Genomic DNA, 11,406 nt, shown 5'->3' with positions numbered 1-11,406 from the left:
AGATTTGAGTCGTTTTTCCAATCCCACTCGAATTTAAACGTTGATAAAAATGTTGTGTGTTCATGTGGGATGCTGTAACTTGGAATAACCGAAGAGAAATGATTAAATATTTCAATAAAATGTTGTTCATATTTATCTTTGGTCTAAATCCTGTGTTATTAGAGTTTGACAGAAAGAGTGGTGAATTTTGTTTGATTTTTGACCACATTCTAACGGATTTCTTTAAAAGTAAGGAGCTAGGAAGGTAAGGATTACGTTCACAAAGTCATTCTTACTTAGGCTCTCAAAGAACACACGAAAATCTGCTCAATTCAATACGTAAAATATAAAGAATAGGGAAATACTTACACTCCGCTTTTACCCGACATGTATGCACTTCCGCAGCCGATGGATGAACCGCAGACGATGCGATAGTGGATTTCACGGTGTGGGGTAGGAAGCCCGACCAATGCCGACCTACCCGACCACTCATGCCGACCGAACCAGACCAGTACCCGACCGCTCGGTCGGGCTTGATCGAGTTGATCTGGTCGGCAGTGTGAACCCAGCTTATAAGAAAGTTAAGCAACAAAACAAAATATTCTTACATCGCGTGTTCAACTTAGAAACCAGAGATACGGCTGAGTAATGCCAGAGTATAGTGGTCAAATATAATTAATCATTAATTTTATTTTCAAAATATATGTGTGCTTAGTCTGCAAATAAACCTGACGATTTTGTTGTTGACTTTCGATGTCAGTGGTCTGCCAGTCCAATCGTGTCTGCTGACCAGTGACAATGGGGCTCGTTATGGACAGATTCATTTGCGTCATAGGTATACACTTCGTTGTCTGGACGTAGTTCTAAGATATTGGAGACGCGATTGATGAGGTTGTCTGTATAGTCTTCGAGCAGTGGAACAGATGTGTCCATTTGAAATATACAACCCAATAATGCTATTGGTGTACGTTTTGAAGAAATTATGATTTTGTGTACCAGAAATCCAGATGTGTCTCTTTGTAGTAGACTGTCCAATATTGCAAGGCAATAATACCACAGGTGTAAATTTTGGAGAATATATTGTGTTATATACCATAATGATATAATTAAAACATAATTTGTTTTACATGGAATAAGAACGGTTTGAATGATAAGAGTACATGAAAATACCAAAGGTTATTTTTTCGTGCTTGACATATTAACTATTTGACAATTTAGAAATTGATAATCTGTTACTCATTTACTAAAGCCAATTGCTGTTACTTTGAATGAAGGTTGAATAATAAAATTGTATATAAACAAAGTTGGAACAACCTACTGAAGAATGTGGTGATCAAATTAAAAATCACCAATATATGTGGGATATTTTAAAGACACACAGCTGCAGATGTTGAATACACAACAGACGAAAGTGAACAACGTGTGTTTTTATGGTGCGCGCGAAATGACGGTGTGAGTATTACACAGATAGACATTTATTATGAACCCTTGTGAATTTAATTACTCTACAGGCGTTTGAACTTTCATTCCTCAAAGGTGAGTAGTAGTATTGTATCATTTAGATACCTATTTTGGTGACTCAACTACTGGTTTAAGTGTTAATAGAAAAATATTTTAAATGGGCAAATATTATTTTTGTGCACATGTTGTTTACTCACACTAAATGCGGTCGGTACTGTATGTGTTGATTTTGCACCAAACAGAAAATATTCCCTGATTAGTCATTACGTCAAATTATTTGTACGAATAGATGTTCAAGCTGATTATTTTGCTTGTATTCTTTAAAAAAATAGTTTTTACCTTCTTATGTTAACGTGTTTGCAATCTTGTGCTTTAATATACTGTACCGCTCGTATCCGTTTGGTCATCAAGTGCGAATGGAACATGTTTCTGAGTTACCCCAGTGGAACGTTCAATATATATCTTTGAACATAAATAGTTTGTTTAAAAAATTGAACAAAAACATGTATGTTCCTATATAAAATGAACTTCTGATTTAATTTTTCATTAACACAACATATTTGTAATTCCATGTGTAGGAGAGATTTTTTTTAATTTAAAAAGATCTAACCCATTTCCTATTAGTAAAACAATGGCTTACATGTATGTAAGACTTTGTTTACTTTGCAAAGAAAATTAACTGACCAGCTTAAAATTAAACTTATAATGATTATGGTACGAATATTTATCTTGAAATAGGTTTATCATCTAACCATGGAGCGTTTGAGGCAAATTTTGATAGCACATTATGTCTTTAGAATTGATAATAGTTTTTCTTTCTTCTTCTTCTTTCGGTAAAGGTCAGGAGTCTTGAAAGACTGTATGGTTGACCTAACTGAGGGATCTTTACCCTTATATTTTAACAAAAGCAGGCTATAATTTAGTAATCTAGTTGTTACTTATGATTATTTCTTAGCATTTAAAAAGTTTTGAGTGGCTGATAACAACTGTTGAAAAAAAATAGTGCAAATTTATAAAAAATCCATCAAGATTTTAAAAGTAGCAGCATTTACTTCTTTTGATATTTGTTATCATATATAAATTGAATATGCTTTGGTAAAGAATGCCATCACATGTACTAGGAAAATTAACCATACAATATAATAGCAGATAATAAAAGAGTAAGTGAACACATTGAAAAATTGGTTTTGTACTATTGTATTATAAATCTGTTCATACAAATGTAGACATAATTATGTCTTTAAAAAAAATCGCAACCAGCTGCAATCTTATGGTAAAATAAAACAATTTAGACTATATATTCAAAAACTTGTGCTGACTGTATTTTACCATCTTAAAACATTCCTATGGTAGATATATTTTCGAGTGACTTCATTTAACACCTCAATCTAACATTATAATTTAATTTGAAGACAATTAGTATTAACAATGTTTTTAATGACCAGAACAGATACCTGTGAATGAGTGTACTGAACCAAAAAAGGCATAAATATGAACTGTATAAGCTATGATTTGTACTGCACATGGACATTCTATATAAATTGTGTTAAAATGATGTCTGGGTCATTCTGTTACAACAGATTCAGTAACTGTTGTGCATAATTATGATGACAATAATATGTCTAATCTGGCTAAGGCATAGTCCAACTTGTTGACGCTCTCAAATATTAAGCTACTTTTTATAATGGTAATATTTGGAGCGTCCAACAGCTGAACCATTTGATTAATGGTGGGAATTTTTGCTTCTTTGTCTATATTGTTGCGCAAGGATTTTGTGCGCAACATTCAAGCCCCGATATAAGACACTTAATATCAACGGATTGCAACAATATTTACATACCTGTGTAGATCATTCATTTCTCGAAAATGTTCCGTAAAAATTATGTAATGACACTTTGAATTTTGCACACCTGATCAATTTAAATCCAACTACTATTCAATTTTTCAATATCTCTCGATTCGCTCGCTGTGTAGATATAAATCGATAACACGACCTGGATGTAAAGCAGCTGGTTTAAATGCGGAAGAATAAACAGCGTAAAATACAGTTTGCGTTTGTCTGCTGTGGTGCAGAGCGTTACATAGTAAACCGATGTTATTATACTTTTCTGGATTAATTTAGCATTGTTTTTTTTTCTAAAGTGACAATAAAAAAGTTCTGAAATAAATTACATCTTTTATTTTTATACTGTAAATACATAATATTGATACAGATCGTACAGTATACTGTCCTATGTAACGTAGAATGTAAGTACGTAAAACAACACAGACAGAGGTGCGAAAAAGACATGCATAAAAACTTGCTGAAACGAAGAAGAGTGAATAGAACTGTACCATATCTGTTTTGAACATATGCTTATTAAATGGACAAAGATTAGCATACTAGATCTAGTTAGGTAAAATCGGTGTTAAATGCTCATGTTAAATAAAAGTAAGCGTACACGTTACACGGTAATGCCTTTTTCTAATTGGTTCATATTTAAAGGGACTGTCAAACAGATTTTGGCATGTATTAAAGCGTGTCATTAACTGCTTTAAATGCTTTATATTGATAAATTTAAACATTTGAACTAAAAATCTCCAGTGAAAAATAAGAATACAATTTTAAAAAAGAAGAAAAAACGTTAACCTCCACAGGACTTGAACCACTGACCCCTAGAATCATGGAGTTTTGGAGTAAAATGTCTCCCGACTTTACCACTCAACCATCCATGCTCACGTCAAATGCGGAGGTATTTTTTAGCTATATAAGCAATCCTCGTAGTTTGCCAAAATATCGATTCGCGTCGAACGACCCTTTTGACTGTTGGACAGTCCCATTAAATCAGTTTCATGACATGGCTACAGGTCGGTGATTGTTTTGCGATTTAAGCAGTTTAACTGAAGAATTTATGCCTTTCCAACTTCAATTCAACAATATTTGAGGTAAAAATGGACTTCTGAACTAAAACTGAATGAGTTGGTAATGTTATTTTGCAATTTTACGCAAATTGATGAAAATTTAAACTTTCTGGTTTCCAACACATTTTTGACTTTTCCCCGATAAGACGTTCCAAAGAATTTAGCCCATATAAAAAGTATCTCTAAATTCTTTGGTGTCTTATAAATAAGACTAGCTAAGGCAAAGATGTTTATTTGCATATATAGCATGTATATTTTTTGATCTAATATATCAAGTGCGTGCACATGTACATGTATAACTGTGTAAGCCCAGACACATCACTAGATTTGGTTAACTACACATAGAACAATGTGTGTTGCTTAACAAATTCAGTAAAAAGTGTCGGTTGAGGCATAGTACTTGAAAAACAGAAGTTAAGAAGTTTATTTTTTTTAAATGAGCATTTGAAAAAAAAGTACAGTATGAACTACATTATGCAAAAATTGGTCATATGGCATATGCAGTCAGCGTAACTCCAGACAAGTCTCTGCTCATCATCACAGCTAACGAGACCTCTACACCTCAGGGTGCATGATCACATGACTTTTTAGGGTGACCAATTAAACGTGGATGGATGTAAACACACCGGTATGTGGTGCTTTTTTACAAATAACTTTTTAAAACAATTTTTCTTAAGAAATTCAACTAGTGCATAAAAGACAGATTTTCATTCTGCTATGGCAATTTGAAATACTTCAGAATTACATTATTTAATAAGCCTGTGTTCTTGTTAAAAAATTTCTTCTGTACTGCACAGTTATGCTTCATGCAAGGTGAAATTTTGTCACAGATTCCAGATGTTTTCAAGGCTTTATTTTTATACTTTAAGATATCAGCAAAAACTGCAAGAAAAACTGTCTTTTATGCACTTAATTGTTGTGTGAAGGTATTTAAATAACTTTAGATATTTGAAAAAATAAAGTTTTTAACAGTGTGTTTACATTCTGTCCAGCCCGTGTGTAAACCCCTGAAAACCCGGTTGATTTTGCACCATGACCTTGGGTAACTTTATAGTGAACATGATAGCTCTTAACCAGACTGCAGGCTTGTCGATAGCTCTTGACCAGACTGCAGGGTTGTCGATAGCTCTTGACCAGACTCCAGGGTTGTTGATAGCTCTTGACCAGACTGCAGGGATGTTGATAGCTCTTGACCAGACTGCAGGGTTGTCGATAGCTCTTGACCAGACTGCAGGGTTGTTGATAGCTCTTAACCAGACTGCAGGGTTGTTGATAGCTCTTGACCAGACTGCAGGGTTGTTGATAGCTCTTGACCAGACTGCAGGGTTGTTGATAGCTCTTGACCAGACTGCAGGGTTGTTGATAGCTCTTGACCAGACTGCAGGGTTGTTGATAGCTCTTGACCAGACTGCAGGTTGTTGAAAGCTCTTGACCAGACTGCAGGGTTGTTGATAGCTCTTGACCAGACTGCAGGGTTGTTGAAAGCTCTTGACCAGACTGCAGGGTTGTTGATAGCTCTTGACCAGACTGCAGGGTTGTTGATAGCTCTTGACCAGACTGCAGGGTTGTTGATAGCTCTTGACCAGACTTCAGGGTTGTCGATAGCTCTTGACCAGACTGCAGGGATGTCGATAGCTCTTGACCAGACTGCAGGGTTGTTGATAGCTCTTGACCAGACTGCAGGGTTGTTGATAGCTCTTGACCAGACTGCAGGGTTGTCGATAGCTCTTGACCAGACTGCAGGGTTGTTGATAGCTTTTGACCAGACTGAAGGGTTGTCAATAGCTCTTGACCAGACTGCAGGGTTGTTGATAGCTCTTGACCAGACTGCAGGGTTGTTGATAGCTCTTTACCAGACTGCAGGGTTGTCGATAGGTCTTGACCAGACTGCAGGGTTGTCGATAGCTCTTGACAAGACTGCAGGGTTGTTGATAGCTCTTGACCAGACTGCAGGGTTGTTGATAGCTCTTGACCAGACTGCAGGGTTGTCCAGGCTAATGTCTTGAGCTACATTGGTTGCATATAGGATATGACCATTTACATATGGAGTGCTTCATATAAATGTATATTAAGTTATTTCATTTAACATTCCTGTTCAATTTCATCTGGTTTTTATAACAGACGCAATTACATTTTGAAAATATCCTCTTTAACATTTAGAGAAATATAACACGTTTTAGATATATAATAAACCTTAACAAATTTCTATACATTGTTTTCCCTTTTTAAACTCATTTTGACACACACAAATTGCTATCCTTGTAAGCAACATGTTGTTATGCAAATGATATATCAACACAAACATAAGATCGGTACCCAACAGTTCTTAAAAAGTAATAACTAAAATGTCTGATACTTTCCAAGGAATAAGAAGCTTTCAGACTTTGAAGACATAATAGCAGAAAACATGGCAACAACAGATTATATCTCATCATTTGCATGCCGTTTAGGGTTTAGATGACCTGTTATCCTCACCGTGGTCCTAACAAACCCCAGTCAATTTTATGGATGAAGCTATAAAATATGGTGGACTGGTTCTTGGAATTTGACATCCATTTCGAAATATGGTGGACTGGTTCTTGGAATTTGACATTCATTTCGGCTAATGAGACAGGCTCATTTCCATGCCTATACATTATTCATTTTTGAGTTTGTTGTGGTTAACTTTCATGGCATACTATGCAGAGAAATGATTAGTGGGCATATTACAGTCTTAAATACCTCATTAGCGCTGAACAGTTATTTCACTTCTCAGAAATTACGAGATTGAAGAATTTCTTATTTCGAAGTCCCATGTGTTGTTAAAGATATTTTGTATTGGAGAATAAATAATTTTGTCAACTGGAATTTTGTTCATTGATTCATGTGGGAAAAATAAGAAATTTATTAAACAAGCACTTTTAATCTCTTAATTGGACTGTGCTCTGTGAACAGGGGGTTTAATGAATGTGTGTAAAGAGTCTTACCTGATAGGCCTGTGCGGACTTCACAGGCTAATCAGGGACAACACTTTCTGCAGAAACTGGATTTTTGGTAAGAAGAGACTTTCTTAAAACAGAAGATATCATAAAAGTGGTAAGTGTTGCCCTTGATAAGCCTCATGGTGCGGACTGCACAGTCCAATCTGGGACGAAACTTTACGCACATGTATTAAACCCCCTTTACACAGAGCAAGTTCAATAAAGTATTATATTTAAAGGATTGTGAAACTCAGTAATTTGTGATAAATCTGCAGTCAAAAGTGTTCAGGGACCATGAGGCTGCATCAACCCCCTTCAGGATGTAACCTCCCCCTCACCCTCACCAAACCACCAACAATGACCCTCAGATCTCTGAATGCCGTCCTTGGTGTCTAAATTTACTTGAACCAATGTTCTTTGATTATATTGGCATTAAAATGCTGTTTCCCAAATAATCCCTGTTCAATTTGAATATATAAATCATCAACAATGATTGGAATAAAGGGGTGGAAGGGGTGGGGTCAAGTTTGAAGGAAAGGTAGTGTTCATAAATGGAGTGTAGGTTTTTTCCTGGCCATTTCAGGAAAAATACAATTTGGGATTGGGAATTTTCGTTCGGGCAAAGTCAATAGGTTTGAGAAATACTAAATTAACATAACTCTTTATGATAATTCAAATTAGAATAACAAAATTATATAAATTATAGTTAAATACTGTGTTAGTTGTAATTTGAATACATTGAAATATGATATTATTTGACACTTCTTTGTATAAAAAAATTGAAATTGGGAAAAAAATTATCATTGGGTATTTAGTTCACCCTTTTGCTTTGGGAATATGTCCATTGAACAGAATCATAGTGAGGCCAAGAAAGGCCTGGAGTTGGGGGTCAATATTTACTATATATATTTTCTAAAAGGTTCAATTGAGTTTAGCCTCTTTTGTGTAATCAATGCTAATTTTCTGTCAATTTTGGTTCATAATGCTCAAAAATAATATCCAGCTGACCAGCTGTAATTTTGGCTGGTACAATAATTGCAATTTATAATTATGTGATATATTTTTTTTATTTTACAGCGTATTCCCTGCTTAAGAAAAGTGATGCCCTGTAACATGATGTGGTCAGGTAAGTGCATAATTTGTAATTAAATCTGCCTGCAAAACAACCATGATCATTTAATTTTTATACAAATTACAAAACCATTAAATAGTACAATGTTATTTGCTACACAATTTTTATTTAAACTATGATTTGAGAAAAAAGGGGCTTTATGAATGTGCATAAAATGTCATCCAAGATGAGCCTGGGCAGTCCACATAGGCTAATCTGGGACAACACATTCCTCATTTATAGAATTTTTCATTTCGAAGAAGTCTCTTGTTCATGAAAATCCAGTTCAAGATAAAATTGTCGTCCCAGATTAGCCTGTGCAATAAGCTCAGGTTTTGTCAGAGAGCGGCTCGTTTGAAATCACCTTAAATGTTTGAAACCAACTGATGGCTAATTGTAATGTAATGTGTTCACAATTGTTTATCTGATTGTCAATTTAGATACTGAAATGTAAAATAATAAACACGAGAGAAAAAATGATTTTGAGCAGCTCATTGTTTTCTTGTTTCAGTGGTTTGGATAGCCAACGCAATCATGCACAATTTCATGTTTCTAATAAGCCATAATATAGCCAATCTAGTTATATGTGTCTTGTTCTGAGAAAATTTGGCTTAATGCATGTGCGTAAAGTGTCGTCCCAGATAAGCCTGTGCAGTCCGCACAGGCTAATCAGGGACGACACTTTCCGCTTTTATGGTATATTTAGTTTCAAGGAAGTCCCTCCTTTGCGAAAATCAAGTTTAGGCGAAAAGTGTCGTCTCTGATTAGCCTGTGTGGACTGCACAGGCTAATCTGGTATGACACTTTAGGCACAGGCATTATGCCCAGTTTTCTCAGAACGCGACTCATATGTATACATATATGTTATTTTACATGCAGTTGGATCATATTTTATATTAAGTTTTGTCCTCTCTCCATTTGTATCCGTGTTCAAAAAATGATTAAATGGCTTTATTAATCACTGATGTGAATCTTGCGGAATAAATCAGTTCTTATATCCAACAATATTCATAATAATGAACAGAAGAGAGTATTTCTCCGGAGATCATAAGTAATTTTTCCATCTTTTATGTTCTCTGAGAGAATTTGTGACGACTGGCTCAGAAAATCATTTGTTCCTTATGAATTTGAAGTGGTCTACAGTGCTAGGCTTTTGGGGTCAAAATCCAGAATCAAGTTTTTAATGATTACACAATTAAATATTAAAGGGGCCTTTTCACAGATGTGGGCATGTATTGAAGTTTCTCATTAAATGCTTTATATTGATAAATGTAGTCATGGATCTAAAACACTCTAGTAAAAATCAAGAATAAAATCAAAAAAAAAAAAAGTAACCCTCAACTGGGCTTGAAGCACTGACTCCTGGAGTAAAAGTCTATCGCTTAGACCACTCAGCCATCCGTGCTCATGCTATAATGGTTGTATTTTATACTTTATATAAACAATCCTCATAGTGTCACAAAATTTAAAGACAACACAAAACTCTCCAAATTATTAAATTGTTTCACCTTTCAACGCTTTATAATAGTCAGTTTTTAGCTCTACTAGCCGAAGGCCTTAAGAGCTTATGTCATGGCGTGGTTTCCGTCATCTGTCCGTGCGTGCGTTAGACTTTTTCTTGTTTACTCGATAAAGTCCACAGTTTTCATCCGATTCTTTTCAAACTTGTTCTGTGTCTTTATATTAATTAGGACTCGAACCCTATTGAAAATGGATTACATCAGAGTTAAAAGTCCAGAATTATCTCCCCTTGAATTTGAGAAAATTGTGAAATAAGGCTTGTTTACGCAATGAAGTCCACAGTTTTCTTCCAATCATTTCCCAACTGGCACAGTGTCTTTATCTGAATGATGAGTCAAACCCTATTGAAATGAGCAATATCGGAGGTATAAGTCCAGAATTATCTCCCCTTGAATTTGAGAAAAAAAAAGAAATCTTTAACATTTTGCCATAACTTTTGCAATATTGAAGATAGCAACTTCATATTTGGCATGCATGTGTATCTCATGGAGTTGCACATTTTGAGTGGTAAAAGGTCAAGGTCAAGGTCATCCTTCAAGGTCAAAGGTCAAAAAATAAATAAATAAAAGTGGCGCAGAAGGGGACATAATAGTGTTTCCGACAAACACATTTCTTGTTTGTTTACATATAAAGTTCTATCCTTTTGAAACTTCAACGGATGTTTTATATCATCAAGGGCCATGAACCCCATTGAGAGTGAAGAAAATGTGTCCAACTTATTGTTAAAAAGGAGCCATTTGAAGTTTAAATTTTATGTTTCTTCTTGTTTATGCGATAAATTTCCCATTTTGGGTGTGTTTATTTAAAACTTACCTAGATTCTTCATACTATCAAGGGCTTGAGCCCTATTGATTTCAGCCAGTAGAGCAATTCAGGCCCATGAGGGCCTCTTGTTTTAATCATCTTAAGATGCATATAAAGGAGATTTTTTAGCATGGTAAATGGTCAGTATTATTGTTTCCTCACAAATATCATAACTACAAAAAAGGCGAATCTGAAACAATTTTTTTTTAATTTTGTCAATTAACCTTAATGTGAAATAAGGCCACTTTAAATTGCAAACTATCAAGATTTTTGAATTTACTGGAAATATTGTTTCATAAATTAAATATATGCACTGATTTAGACAGCTAGCTCACCATTATGGGGATGAGGTCATGGTGAATGGTTTAGTTATGGCCTTTGTATATCTTAAAATTGGCATATTTTGGCTGTTTTGTTCAAGGTTTTTCATTAAATCTTTACCAAACATTATGATGCCTTAAACATACTAAGAGGGTGTATTTGTATTACAAAAATCATATTTTATTTGTATTTTTTTTAATTAGTTATTTTGTAGAGTTACCATTTTTGTCAAACTTTTTCCACCAGAAATCAACAGTGAAAGATCAAGTACTGGTGAATTAAAGGAAGATATTGTTTCTGGTTTCATTTATCCATTATTTTCTTGTCAAAATGTTTGAGATGCAAGCA

General features: G+C 34.8%; 1 protein-coding gene across 2 annotated transcripts in view; it reads left to right on the top strand.

Moving 5' to 3' along the window:
• The first annotated feature begins 8,376 nt into the window (after positions 1–8,376).
• The window catches only part of LOC127877363 (transient receptor potential-gamma protein-like), a 258,197-nt gene continuing 255,167 nt past the window's right edge, over positions 8,377–11,406 (top strand). For both annotated transcript variants that reach the window (XR_008048389.1, XM_052423114.1), the window contains exon 1: positions 8,377–8,427. The gene's annotated coding sequence lies outside the window, so the exon portion shown is untranslated. The remainder of the gene's footprint in view (positions 8,428–11,406) is intronic.

The sequence above is a fragment of the Dreissena polymorpha genome, chromosome 4 (assembly GCF_020536995.1).
Source record: "Dreissena polymorpha isolate Duluth1 chromosome 4, UMN_Dpol_1.0, whole genome shotgun sequence".
Lineage (NCBI taxonomy): Eukaryota > Metazoa > Mollusca > Bivalvia > Myida > Dreissenidae > Dreissena > Dreissena polymorpha.
The sequence above is the reverse complement of the archived record's forward strand: the minus strand, read 5'-3'. Positions and strand labels throughout refer to the sequence as shown.